The sequence below is a fragment of the Herpailurus yagouaroundi genome, unplaced genomic scaffold, assembly GCF_014898765.1.
Source record: "Herpailurus yagouaroundi ecotype Mexico unplaced genomic scaffold, PumYag 253, whole genome shotgun sequence".
Taxonomy (NCBI): Eukaryota; Metazoa; Chordata; class Mammalia; order Carnivora; family Felidae; genus Herpailurus; species Herpailurus yagouaroundi.
Genome location: NW_024412470.1, coordinates 2,944,017 through 2,959,106, shown reverse-complemented (window position 1 = coordinate 2,959,106; position 15,090 = coordinate 2,944,017). Strand labels below are relative to the sequence as shown.

Here is a 15,090-nt window from a genome sequence, read left to right as displayed (position 1 = left end):
TTGGCCAGTCATTGGGGTGTTTTGGAAGTACAGCTCACTTAAAAATTTAGTAGGCTGCCGGTCTATTTGCTTTGGGTCAATGTGCTTATGATCAATTCCACGGGCCAGCATCAAAGCCAACTTCTTTGTCAGTTCATGGCTATATGAACCTGGGAAATTTTAGCTCCTAGAAATGTATCCCTTTGGTCTTTTCATCTCACAGGCCCTTGTTAATGGTGCAACTATATTCTTGGCCTGTGTCTCAAGGCAATTTGAAAAATTACTTTTATGGATGGACCCCCTAATAATAAACTCCTCATATTTAGACTACTCCATATCTGCTTCTTCACAGCATGACTCTTCTTTTTGTCAGGCAAAGAATGTTTGGCAAGATGAGCTTGGAGGAAACCTGGTCTCACTTGTATTTCCTCCTAAATTCTCCCAGCTTTCTGCTTTACTTGTCACCAGCCTTCACTTGAGGTGGAGACTGTGGCATTTCTGTCCCTGAAGGAGTCCTGATTAGATTGGTGTTTAGACTAGTGGACACTCTGGTAATGTCTTCTTAGGTCTTCTTTCTTTCTTACATTTCTTACCTAATACATAAGGCAATTTGTCAGCTCTACCTTAAGGACATATCTCAAATTGGAATACTTCGTACCCCATTCACCACCAGCCCCAAGACAGTCCAATCATTCCACCACTATCTTCTCTATAGATATTGAAATAGTCTCCTGATGTAACTTTACATACAATGTCCATGTGATCTGGTCCACCTTTTCTGTTCCTACCCCCTCCTCTTGCTTACTGTGCACACAACTCACACTGGCCACCTAGTTTGTTATTCCTTGAAATACCTGGAGGAATGTATACTTGCTGAGACCTCTGCCCAAGAACTTTCCTTCAGATGTCCTGGTCATCCTATCTGTAAATAACAGCACATTGGGGCACCTGGGTGTCTCAGTCAGTTGAGCGTTCGGCTTCAGCTCGGGACATGATCTCATGGTTTGTGAGCTCGAGACCCACATCAGGCTCTGTGCTGACAGCTGGGAGCCTGCAGCCTGCTTCGGATTCTGTGTCTCCCTCTCTCTCTGCTCCACCCCGGCTCGTGCTCTGTCTCGGTCTCTCTGTCTGTCTCTCTCTCAAAACTAAATAAACATTATAAATAACAACACATACCCTTTTCTACCCCTTTATTTTGCTTTATTCTTAAAAATAACTGATCACTACCTAACTTCCATTTTGTAATTTTTTCCAATAGCATATCTCTGCGAATTAGAATGTGAGATCCACAGAGGTAGAGGCTTGTCAGCCCTGATGAGCACGGTGCTTGGCAGAGTGGGCGTTCAATAAATACTCTTTTAGATGTGCTGCCTTCAACCTCAGCTTGTCTCTTTCATACAAGCTCTCTCTGTAGGCTGGAAGAAAGAGCCTATCAAGACTCTTGATGCTACTTCATCAAGTCTGAGTAACAACAGACAAAAGTCACAATGTAAGCCCGGATCTAGCTTGCACATAACAAAGGGTACCAACTTCCCACTCTGGCATGGGGGGTGGGGGGGCGGTCCTTGCCGCTCTCCTCCCTGTTTCCTCTACTCAGCAAACTCCACAAAGAAATGTGGATGAGTAACCACTTCCGGTACCAAAATATGGATCTGCTAGAATCCTTTGGGATGCAAGCAATAGAAAGTGCAATTCAAACGGGCTTGAACAATGAAGGGAATTCACAGAAATCTTACTAAAACAAAACAAAACTTCCAGAGATATGTAAGCTCTAGGAATAATTTGATCTGAATTCCTACTCTATTTCCCTCATGTTCTGTTGGCTCCGCACTCCTCAAGATGTGGTTCTCATTTCAGGCTGGCTGCCCTCAAATTAGTATCACACCTGTGGCACTTCTAGGTTCCAAATATGCACACTGTATAGTCTAGTGATTTTACTCCTATCTGTATGATTCTTGAAGAAAATATAATAAATTATTTATTCCACTGCACATGGCACTACATGATTTGGCTACTGCTATCGCTGTGAGTAATAAAGTCCTTTGCTTTCTGCCAGGCCAACTTGTTAGCTTGAGGTAAAATATCGAAACTTCCTATTATGCTGAGTGAAATAAGACAGACAGAGAAAGACAAATACCAGATGATATCACTTATATGTGGAACCTGAAAAACAAAACAAATGCACAAACAAACAAAGACAAAGCAGAAACAGACCCATGACTACAGAGGATAAAGTGGAGATTGCCAGAGGGGAGGAAGGGTGGAGGGATGGGCTAAATAGGTGAAGGGGAATGAGTGGTATAGGCTCCAGGTATGGAATGAAGAAGCACAGGCATAAGAGGTGCAGCCTAGGGAATACAGTCAATGGTACTGTCATAGCATACAGTGACAGGTGATGGTGACACGGTGAGCACAGCATAACATATACTTCAATTAAAAAATAAACACAAATAAACAAATGTTTTAAAAATCTGGAACATTTCAAGCTGTCTAAAATCTTTTCCCTCAAGACTATTCCACTCTCAGTATTCCTCATCCCACCTAAATCTTTCCAGATGCTCAAGCCAAAAAGTTGGGTGTCATACTTTCTCTCTCTCTCTCTCTCTCTCTCTCTCATTCCCCATATCTCCTCCATCACCTGTTCTGCCTTCAAAATATACAGAATATGAGCATCTCCAAATACTTTCACTGTTACCACCTCACTTAAGACCCCGTTATTTCCCTCACAACACATTACCACAATAGCTTCTAATTAGCCTCCAGCTTCTGCTGTGTCCCCCCCTTATTATCCATGAATCCTGCTAAAACATGAGTCAGGCGAGGCCACTCCTTACTTAATTATTTTAATATGAGGACGTTTCTGAGGGCAGTACTATTTAAAACCTGAGTCTCTTCCTTTCCAGCTTTATTTTTGTCCATAATACTTATCACTTTCAAACCTACCAAATAACTTCATTACTTTTTAAAAAAATTTTTCAATCTTTTACCAAAAGACAATAAGTTTCATGAAGGCAGGATTCATGTGCATTTGTTCACTGCTATAGGCTTAGCACTTAGACCAGAATCTGGCACATAAAATGGTTATACAAATAAATATAAATATTTATGTTTATTCATATGTATACTTATTCATACATACATGGTATGTATGGATTATAACATCATCGAAGCCAAGAGAAGAGGAGATTTCAAGTAAGAGTGATCAAGAACGTCAATTTCAGAGAACTAAGGGGCAGCTGGCTGACTCAGTCAGAAGAGCATACAACTCTTGATCTCGGGGTTGTGAGTTCAAGCCCCACGTTGGGTGTAGAGATTACTTAAAAACCAAATTTAAGAAAAAGAAAGTGCCTTAAAATTTTCAGAACTCAGATATAACAGATTGATACACATTTCAAAGGAAAGTGCAGGTGACCTGATAGTGAAGCGCTTCATTAAAGTGAATGAAGAATTAAGAAGGGCAGAGTATCTTTAGGAAAGCAAGAGACAATGAGATCCATGGTACACAAACAAACAATCATCTTCGACAGGAGGACGGACATCCTTTTCGCTATAACAAAAGGGAGAAAGGAATGATGGGAATGGTTTTTGTAAGGCCCTAGGTTGGGGAGCAGAGGTTGATAGAGAACCCAACCTAGTTCATCTACCTTCTCCACGAAGTGGGATTGGGAAGTTAGATTATCTTGTGAAAAGGGGAGATGACAAAGAAATTTGGGAAACAAAGAGACTTGAAATGACCGCTGTAGAGAACGAGTGAGGAAACTGAAGGGAAACAGGATGGCAGAATTGTTCTATGCTGCACTTCCTTTATTACATTTACTTTGTTACATTTTGCTTTCCCTTTGAAAAGAAGCTATCATTTTAGATCAATTCATCTTTAATAATAGATTTTGTGCATAGTTAAAAACAGGATCTTAAGCATTGAATCATGAAACTTATTTCCTGAGCACCCATGGAGCCATATGTCAATGTGTGTATGGATGTGTACATATGGGCGCCGATGAATGTGTGTGTGTATAGGTGGTCTTTCATACACTTAGCATTGCACATCCCATACTCTCCTAGAGACACGTATAAATAACCTCTGCTATGCCAAACATGGACCTTCATTCATCCATCAATCAAATAAACATTTTAAGCCATTACATAGAAGTCTTTATCATCTGCCTGGAAACCATTCCATTTTGGCTGCTGTACAGCAATTATTTAACATTTCACAGAATCTTGGCTTTACTATTACATTAACGTGGGGTGGAAATGAAGAAGATACTGGTAACTAACATGATCAAGACAAATTGAAATCACTAGGCATTATGAAGTTGCAGGTCTCTAGCCTTATATGCTCACTAGCAAGCATGTATGTGTGTTCAAATGTAAACAAAGAACAAGACAGAGACAATGACAATGACAAGAAGAAGAAGAAGAAGAAGAAGAAGAAGAAGAAGCAGCAGCTAAATTAGAGGATATAAGTAAAACTCTGGAAGCATGTCCCACTAGGAATAAAGAAAGACTATTAATGCTGATTTAAAGAATTTCAGATTCAGTCTTATAGTCAGAACAAGGGGGAGAGAGGGAGAAGCTTGTTCTTTCTTCTGGAGAACACCTTGATTTGACCACCTCACGTTTCAGATCCTCCAAAACTCATTCTGGGCAGCGTCTGCCACTCTCTGCTCTCTCATTTCCCAGATAAATCCTTCCAGCTGCCTGACAAAACCTTTGAATTCCAACTTCAGTGACAGATGATTTCCCTTGAAACAGGAAAACTCCACAACTGGACTTTTCAGATTTTCCCTGGAGGGTTTGTACACGTGCACTAAAACCAAAGGGCTCGATTTAGCTGATGAGCTCACAGCCACTGTGGCTATTCTTTCCCCAGTTTCCACCCCAGACCATGGAGGAGGCCAACCATAATTAGCTGTTTCTTTCAATTGGGAAGACCCAACCGGTAATTTGGACAGGAGCGGCCATCTAGAAAAGTTATTCTAAGCCGTGTTTATGCCCATCCTGACTCTGCTCCCCTTATCCGGTGAATTTACTGGTACTTACAATTTTGGAAGATCAAGCAAGAACTATCTCTGGAGTAGACTCTCTGTGTTTCCACTTCAGCTCCAAGTTGTTTGAACAGAATGACTAAGTGCAGGGACCAACAAGTCCTGTGGTTATAGGTCAGTCAAATCGCCATGAGTTTTATTTAAGTAATTTAAATAATGAACTCATTAGTAAAGTGCAATCCAAATTATCTAATAAAAGAAACAGTAGAAGTAACATTTGACCAGTTACGATTAAAACAACTACCTGCTGATGCATGATGGTCCAGTGTAGCCTCCAGAGGAGAGACTACTATTCTTGGTTGACAGAGGACAGGACATTAGATGAGAAGGATGCATGGAACACCCATGCGCGGACTGATTCATAAGCATGGGGACTACCGTCCTGTTTCCTTCGCAATTTACTGACCATTATTTTCCAACCTGGGATACCTTTAAGACACTCACAAGATGCCAAAATAATTATGTGCAAACAACCCACGTAAATTGAGGCTATCCCAGCCAAAACTTAGAAAATAGTGCAGCCTTGCCTCCTGGGCTCTGGGCCCACTCATCCAGGCTTTGTGACTGGTGCATGGTAGCATTCTCCCCACCTTGTTGGTTGTCGAAGAACAATCTCCTCTCTGGTGGCCAAACTAACTTGGGTCGCCATTCAGCTTCCTAAAAGGAATAGGTTTATCTGTTCTGACAAATGCAGCGTCGGATATCTTAAACACATTCATCAATCCCTGAAGATTTGGTGAGGACTATTTTAGCAAACATCTTTCATTAATTACTTACACATTTTACTCAAAACACATGAGATCAGGGAGTGTCATATACAGAGTATACAAACAAGGCTCCTGCATTCTTCCATGTCAGCTTTTCCAGTTAGTTATTGAACAGGGAACTATCAGATAAGTGCATATTTCTCCCATGTATTTGTTCTTTGGGGCTATAATGTTTTGGAAAAGAAATTTTTTTTTTATTTAAATTTTTTTTTCAACGTTTATTTATTTTTGGGACAGAGAGAAACAGAGCATGAACGGGGGAGGGTCAGAGAGAGAGGGAGACACAGAATGGGAAACAGGCTCCAGGCTCTGAGCCATCAGCCCAGAGCCTGACGCGGGGCTCGAACTCCCAGACCGCGAGATTGTGACCTGGCTGAAATCGGACGCTTAACCGACTGCGCCACCCAGGCGCCCTGGAAAAGAAATTTTAAAAGGCAGGCTATTAGAGGGACACCGGGGTGGCTCAGTCACTTAAGCTTCTGACTCTTGATTTCGGCTCGGGTCATTTCGGCTTACGGTTTGTGAGTTGGAGCCCTGCTGTCCGCACTGTCAACGCAGAACCTGCTTCGAATCCTCTCTCCCCCCTCTCTCTGCCCCTACCCTGCTCACTCTTTCTCTCTTAAAATAAATAAAATTAAAAAAATTTTTTAAATAAAATAAAATAAAGCAATTAGCATCACATGCTAGGCATAATATTGGACTCACCGTGTTAATGTGATTGGTTGATTCAATAGGCATTTAATAACCACTTGTTACGTGTCAGGTACTCTGCCAGGACTTCAGAACCACAATATATATGGTATCATAAAGATGCTCCAGTCAGGCTTGTAAATCAGCAATTACGGTGCATCATGACAGGTACTGGGCAGTGGTGTGCACAGAGGGCTGGGAAGGTGCTTGGGGTCCACAGGGAAGGAGGGGGTGCAGCATCTACAGCTGATGGGACTCTCAAGGGCAACACTTGAACTGACCCTAAAAGGAGCAGAGCCACTTAATTCGACTGAGGAGGAGTGCCATTCCAGGGGAAAGAGTAGAACACAGGACGGAGTGAAAATAGGAGACTGGGTGATACTGTTAGGAACCCAGCAAGAGTGATGATGGAGAAGGTGCTCCAGGGAGGTACTCATAGACAGGAGTGGAGACGCCGAATTGTTTAAAGGAAAAAGAAAAGGCTTCTGACAAAACAAAACCACAGAGAATGTTAGCACAATTTCTCTGGGCTCTGCTTCTAGAGTCCTAAAGAAAGTAAGGTGGGGCTAAGCTAATGCAGGTAGGAATAACAACAATTATCCCCATTTTACAGATATGAAAACTGACAGGTTGTTGCTAACTCTGTGAAGTATATATTATCATCCCCACTTCACAGATGAAGAGACTGAGGGCAGAGCAGCTAAATCCACTTTACCCTAACAAGAGCATCCATCTGTTCAGTAGCCAGTTCATGTAATAAAAAATATTTTATCGGGAGAGCGTGCCATCGGTCTTGACTTTCTCTATCCTAATACAACCTGAGTAACTGAAAAATCCCTGCTTCATTTGCAGCAGTTAGCCCCCGAATAAATATACATACCGCTCACATCTAAAACGCCTTACCCTCAAACCCAAACACTGTCCGCATCTCCTGCAACGACACGACCCTGAGTTTTTAATTGTTGACTTGAAGACTTAGGATATTTCATATCTGCAGCAATTGAAAGAATGCTATTCATGTTAACCGCAAGAGGCTTAAGAGAGAAAGCTAACTGTGGCGTCGCATTCTTGGAGATAGCAGAAGAGGCTGTTCTGTTGTTTCACAGCAGCAGGGGTCTGAGGGCCCTCTGGGCGGCCTGCCAGCAGGAAGGTGAGTCACGGGGCAGCGCCAGAACTTCTGAACTCGTCCCCTTCAGGGACGAGGAACTCAGCGCCCACAGGGCATGAGATCAGCTGCTTTTAAGGACACTCTGGTTGTCAGGCTCAACGAACACCCACACTAGACATCGCCGGTCATGTAAGAAGAAGGACATGTGGTTCCTACGTTGCCTCCGAGATCCCGGTTCCACAGGAACGCTCGGAGACATATTTTCCCCAAGGCCTTCCAAGAAAACGAGGAGTGCTCGTTTTCCACAAGTTTGGTTAGTTTTAGGACACTGCAATTTCCAAATAATATTACCTCCCCTCCGAATGTGAATTTATTCTAAGGCACCATGTTTCATGAGTCCCTCAGACATTCACATCGCCTCCATTAAGAGAGACGTATCTTGGGGCGCCTGGGTGGCGCAGTCGGTTAAGCGTCCGGCTTCGGCCAGGTCACGATCTCGCGGTCCGTGAGTTCGAGCCCCGCGTCAGGCTCTGGGCTGATGGCTCAGAGCCTGGAGCCTGTTTCCCATTCTGTGTCTCCCTCTCTCTCTGCCCCTCCCCCGTTCATGCTCTGTCTCTCTCTGTCCCAAAAATAAATAAACGTTGAAAAAAAAAAATCTTAAAAAAAAAAAAAAAAAGAGAGACGTATCTTCTTGTTCAGATCTTCAGAGAAAAATGCTTCAATGGATTATCTTATGGTCTTTAACGACCTCTCGGTTTTCAGTCATCACTTCTTTGAACATGAACTACGTATGCGTCTTGGGGTCTTCCTTTCACACTCTGCATGTACCAGTGAGTAGCAAGTGATTCATCCAATTGTGAAAGAAGTCTTCATTGGTGGCAGAAAGAAAAAAAAAAAAACAACATACCAACTTGTTGGTCTATACTACATCAAAAAACTTTGTTGATATAATCAACCAAATTTTATTGAACCTGATTTTAATCACTTCTATCGAAGAGATCTGTACTGTATAAACACAACAAAAATTTAAGGCACTGCAAATCTTGTCACTTATCCATGAAGTGACCTTTGACCTGGATTTAGATCTGTCTTTGGAGGTTAATCTTCAAAAACACAGTATGGGAAACATATATAATCATAGCCTCAGTGACTGAATACTCTCTGATGTTACAATCAACTTTGATGATTTTACAAAGTCTATCTTTACAAAAGTGTCATAAAACTGATCCATTGTTAGCGCTGTCCTGCCATTGATGTAAAATGAATAGTTTCATTGTATAGCAACTTTACAGAAAAGGAGAGAAATTAAATCGCCCTATCTTCCCTCCTTTTTCCCTAAAGATAATTTTTTTTTTCTTTCTGACAATTGAATCTGCACGTGCAGAATCCCAGCTCTGTTAGCTACCCGAATTTCCTTGACTCTGACCAGCCCCTAGAATGACTCTCACCCCATTTTCTGCCCCAGGAGCATTTTCACCAACATGTACTGAAGATCAGCCCTTGGAAAGCAGCCGGCTAACCGAATCACTGGTAGTCATGGAAAGCTGACTTATATTTACACTCTGGGGCTCACTTGCACTGAGTCTCAACTCACTTGGCCTTAGATACCAGTAGGCCTCAAATTGACAATGGCAGCTGATATATCCCAAACTTAATATTTTAAATATTCATATGCAGTTATTGTCCCATCTGTGCTACAAATAACTTTTAGTTGATTTGTATTCAGAATCTCTAATTATATGCCGTAATTAACAAACTTTATAGTTAAGATAAACTTTTTATTTTACTTCTTATTAATAAAATAAGATCACATCATGGTTATTTTGAGGATAAAATTAAATCATATATCTGTACATATAGGATGAGGGTGAGGGTTTGCAGACCTATTTAATAAAAGAAACTTCATGGCTTATGCTACGAACGATATAGAAGATTGTGAAAGACCGATGTCCTCACCTGAAAGTGTGTACTTTAATAGCATCTAATGAGTATATCATTTTGTAACTTAACATGGGTACCTTGTATTTGTAATATTTTAAAAAATGTTTTAATGTTTATTTATTTTTTAGAGAGAGAGAGAAAGAGACTGCAAGTAGAGGAGGGACAGAGCAAGGGAGACACAGAATCCGAAACAGGCTCCAGGCTCTGAGCTGTCAGCACGGAGCCCTACGTGGGACTCAAACTCACAAACCATGAGATCATGACCTGAGCCGAAGTCAGATGCTTAACCAATTGAGCCACCCAGGTGCCCCGGGTACCTTGTATTTTTAATTCATTATTTTTTAATTATTTGTATTTTATCTCCCCAAATATCTTGGCAGCTTCTAGAAGAGAGAAGCTATGCCCTACACTCTCATTCTTCCCCATAGTACTTAACCAAGTGTCTGCTCAAAATGAGCACTCAATCGATGTCACATATCTGCTTTGCATTCACAATATCTGATTACAACCGTCACCTGGGACAGCAGGTATTCTGATCTTTCTAGAGACTCAGTGTGAGAGGTTAAGTGATTGCCTAGAATCCCATAACTTGTATGTGGTGAAACCAGGATTCAAAAGAAAGTCTGTGTGCCTCCACAGGCCATATCTCTTAGGGACTGACAGACCCTGTATGCCCACCCCCCTACCCCCACCAAGAAGCTCTCACCCCCAGCAACCTGGACCTCCAAGTTGCAAGGAGCCCGGAATACTAAGACACATTTAAGAACTCCCAATTTCAAATACTGAATTTTCTTTTACAGTATTCACATGCATTCAATGTATTCACTATATATTCAACACATGAATTGTGTTTATCAAGGCCAAGGATGGAGTTTCATCCACCCTCACGCATCTAGCTTATGGATAGAACAAACCAAAAATTTTAAGTTATTGATAACATTTCTCTGATTAATCAGCAGCACAGTGATGATGGCTATATTCAAACATCGTAAACTGTTCTGTCAAGATGTTTTAAAAATTTAGAAAGCATTTACTGTGCATATTAGCATCCCTAAAAGTGCCATCGTCATTATAAATGTGTTAGAGGAGATAAATTTGAAAGCTTAATTGCTTTAATCTATTTAATCATAGATCTTTTATTCGTCTTGAGAATCTTGCTGTTCGTACTAACGGAAAGATGAAATCCATATTCTCAACGTTGTATTTCTTGCAAACAATACCATAGATATGCCCATTTGTTCACATGTTAGTTTAAGAACTGTATTTGGAGTTGGGGCACCTGGGTGGCTCAGTCGGTTAGGTGTCCAACTTCGGCTCGGGTCGTGATCTCATGATCTCGCGGGTTGTGGGTTTGAGCCCTTGGTCAGGCTTTGTGCTGACAGCTCGGAGCCTGGAGCCTGCTCCCTCTGTCTCTGCCCCCTCCCCCGCTCACGCGCGTGCGTGCTCTCTCTCAAAAATAAATAAACATTAAAAACATATTTAAAGAGCTGTATTTGGAGACACCAGTACTTTCATTTTTTTCCCCAGAAAGGCAAGCCTCTGATTCCTTCTTTCTTATGGCATCGACGCTCATTCTTTCTTGAATCTCCATGTGCACAAACAGAATTCTTCAGAGGAAAATGCCATTAGCCATGGTTTGGGATTCCTAGTGCCAAGTCAAAAATTCTGCAACGGTTTTTTCTAAACAACAGATGTGCACGATGCCATCTTTCGGCAATGGTTTGTTCACCATGAACTTCTAATTATCCACAGGTTATCAGATGTCCTCTTGGTGCAATCCTGCCCTGGGAGCTTATGTGCCAGCTAATTGCTTCTGAATTCTGTGCTCACGGTTTCCTTCACCCATCTGGAGCATCTTGTGGGAGTACACAAACAAAGACCCTGGCTTCCCAGCAAGACTGTCAACTCACCCTCTGGTGAGAGGTCACAAACTGGCCACCCGAGGGTGAATCTGGCTCCCAGATGCCTTTCATTTACCGAGTGTAGTGTTTGAGCTTGCTCAGCCATATTATTGCTTTGAAATCTGGCTACTCATGAAAATCAATTGGGAAGCTTTTAATATTCATGCCTGAGACCTGTACCGACTGAATCAGTCGGAAATAGGACCTGGCTCTCTGAATATGTTTCAAGCTCTCCAAGCGATTTTCATGCTAACCACAGTTGAGGAGCACTGCAATCTATATTTAGTGACTGAAAGCATCGTCAAGAAGGAGCTTTGAACTAAGCAACAGGGTAAAACTGGGAAATCTAGAGATGGAGAAAGGAGCAGAAGCCACCCTGGGCCAGACTAATAATGGGTGAATAACCCCATGGATCATATGGAAGAGTCAAAGGGCAAAGCCGGGTGTTGTTCAGGCCAGGTACTCAGAGGCAACCTTTTAAAGGTAAGAACAGTCAACAAATCTAGAATTTCTCTGAGGGCAGCTTATAGTGCCAAGGTAAATATGGTCAAATCTCTACCATTTGGAGGCAGCACCCAGAGGGAAAGATCCCAGGGCCAAGCAAAATAGAGTAGGATGTTTATTGAAGGTGACCAAAAGGATAGAAAACCAGAATTAGGGAGCAGAGACAAGATAAGAATCCAAAGGGTAAGAAAAAAGCCCCAAAAGGCAAGGAAGCCCCAAGTGACTCCACAAAGTAGTTCGGGACTGAGGCACGAATGATGCGAGTTTGTTAGTGCCCTCCATTACCAAGTCCTTGTGGGTGTTCTAGGAATTGTTGCAGGTTAAAACAGCACAATTCATGAAAACCACCTCGAAGCAGAATCAAGGCAACAGATGTGGTGCAGTGGGTCAGTATCAGCAGCAACAAAGATGAACACAACTTGTGTTCCCGTCAGGGGCCTTGGTCTTCTGAAGGGGCAGTGAGACTTGTGTATTGGGTGTTAGGAGTGGCAGTTAATCAGGACCACATAGCATAAGAGACAAGTATTTGACTTAGTGCATAATGGAGCTAAATGGTGCATCAGAAGGACAATCATTCCATTGGAATCACTGTACCCAGGAAGACTTTGGCAACACCATGGAGTTCTTTCTGTGAAGAATAAATGGGACCTGAGTGATTAGTTAGTATTGTTATTGTTATGTGGCCGTGTTAGTTATCTTCTGCAGCCAAATAAATTACCCTAAAACTTTGCAATCTAAAGTGACATTTGTTATGTCACAAAGTCTCTGAGGATCAAGGATCTGGAAGCAGATTAATTGGACCGTTCCGGTTCAAGGTATCTTCATGAGACCACACTCAAAGGTGGGGGCCTAGGTGGCTCAGTCAGTTAAGTGTCTGACTTCGGCTCAGGTCATGATCTCACTGCTTGTGAGCTTGAGGGCTTCACTGAGCTCTGTGCTGACAGTTCAGAGCCTGGAGCCTGCTTCAGATTCTTTCTCCTCTCTTTGTCTCTCTCTGCCCCTCCCCTGCTCACCCACTCTCTCTCTGTCTCTCTCTCTCAAATATAAATAATTTTTTTAAAAATTAAAAAAAAAGACTGTACTCAAAGGTGTAGGTCAGGGCTACAGTCACCTGAAGGCTTGATAGGGATAGAGGATCTGCTTCCTAGCTCACTCATGTGGCAGTGGCAGAGGGCCTCAGCGCCTCACCACATGAGCCTCTCCAAAGGTTGCCTGTAACATAGCAGCTGACTTCCCCTAAAGAGAATGAGCGGTCCGGAGAGACAGGTAGAGACAGAGAGACAAGAAGAGAGACAGAACTTTTACAACCTACCCTCAGAAATGGCATACTACCACCTCTGTCATTCGTGACAGGCCAACCCTGATATGATGTGGGAGGTGTGTACAAGGGCATAAATATCAGGAGGTAAGGATCATTGGGGCCGTCTTGGAGACTGGCTACCACAGTGGGAATTGACGCCATCTTTATTTATAATTTATTTGGTCTCTCAGAAACATCCCCATGGTATAAATGAAGATGCTGGGATTCTGAGAGATTTGGTGTTTTCAACAAGGTCACGTTACCAGTAAATCGTTCTTGGTTACTGGACTTTTTCTGGTCAAGGTGACTTGGAATTCTCTGACCATTCATAAATCGTCTATTATTACTCAGCGGTAGTTCTTCACAACTGCAATAAAATAAGACATGGATTGAAAGGTTTTCTCAATCCATTTGGACCTGGTTAGCATACCTAGCTTAAGCCCAGTCCCTTATAGGGAAATTTCCTCAGACAGTAAGGGATCTGCTTGATTAAATCTTTTCTTAACGTTCAATTCTACTGTATAAGTCAAAACCGTACTCTAGTCTCCACTGGTTCTCAGAATAAGGCCTCCAGCTTTAAAATCTCATTCAGGGGCGCCTGGGTGGTGCAGTCGGTTAAGCGTCCGACTTCAGCCAGGTTGCGATCTCGCGGTCCGTGAGTTCGAGCCCCGCGTCGGGCTCTGGGCTGATGGCTCGGAGCCTGGAGCCTGTTTCCGATTCTGTGTCTCCCTCTCTCTCTGCTCCTCCCCCGTTCATGCTCTGTCTCTCTCTGTCCCAAAAATAAATAAAACGTTGAAAAAAAAAATTAAAATCTCATTCAGTCTCCTGAATGAAGTCTACAAATAGGATTTAATGTCATTTAAGCTCCCAGCAAGCTAATGCACGGTCCATAGATCAGTAGAATAATAAATATATAATTATAAGACAAGGAAATTTAGAGCAGAATGGATTTAGAAAATTGATGAGAATTAGAAGAAAAGGCAAAGTCTGGAAAGTAGAATATCAAAGAAGGCATGTGTAAGGATGCCACGGACCGCATGTCTGTCCCCGCCCCCACCGACCGCCAAATTCTTATGTTGAAATCCTAACCACCAACATGATGGGAATTAAGTCATGAGGTTGCAGTCCTCATGAATAAGATTAGCGCCCTTATAAGAAGTGACAGGAGACCTCTGTCCCTCTCTTTCTCCCCCCAACCCTCCTCTACTTGCTGTCAAATGAAAATACAATGAGATGATGGCCATGTGCAAACCAGGAAGCTTGTGCTCACCACACATTGGATCTGCTGGCGCCTTGATCTTGGACTTCCAGCCTCCAGAACTGTGAGAAATAAATGTCTGTTCTTTAAACCACCTGGCCTAGGGGCGCCTGGGTGGCTCAGTAGGTTAAGTGTCCAACTTAAGCTCAGGTCATGATCTCGTGGTCTGTGGGTTCGAGCCCCTCATCAGGCTCTGTGCTGACAGCTCGGAGCCTGGAGCCTGCTTCAGATTCTGTGTCTCCCTCTCTCTGCCCCTCCCCTGCTCACACTCTGTCTCGCTCTCTCTCTCTCTCAAAAATAAATAAACATTAAAAAAAATTAAACTACCCAGTGTCTGGTGTTATATTATCCCAGCCCAAACTAAGACAAAAGAGATTGGCAAACATTGGCACCCATTGTTTCTAGTGACACATGCTATAAACCTCCTTGCTCCTGCCACTCTTTCGTATTTGACCCTTAATTTATGACACACTCTTTTCTAATAATTTTGCTTTCAGTTTTTTGTTAGGAGAGGCATTCACATTACATAAAATATTTTAAATGCCCTAACCATTTTATTCCCTTCGTGTGGGGATTTTTGTGCATCCTGCCTTT

General features: G+C 42.5%; 1 long non-coding RNA gene across 1 annotated transcript in view; it reads left to right on the top strand.

Moving 5' to 3' along the window:
* LOC121020900 (uncharacterized) overlaps positions 1 to 12,671 on the top strand; it is a 394,994-nt gene extending 382,323 nt beyond the window's left edge. Inside the window, exon 6 of the long non-coding RNA XR_005786346.1 lies at positions 11,286 to 12,671. This is a non-coding gene — a long non-coding RNA (uncharacterized LOC121020900). The remainder of the gene's footprint in view (positions 1 to 11,285) is intronic.
* The last annotated feature ends 2,419 nt before the right edge of the window (positions 12,672 to 15,090 follow it).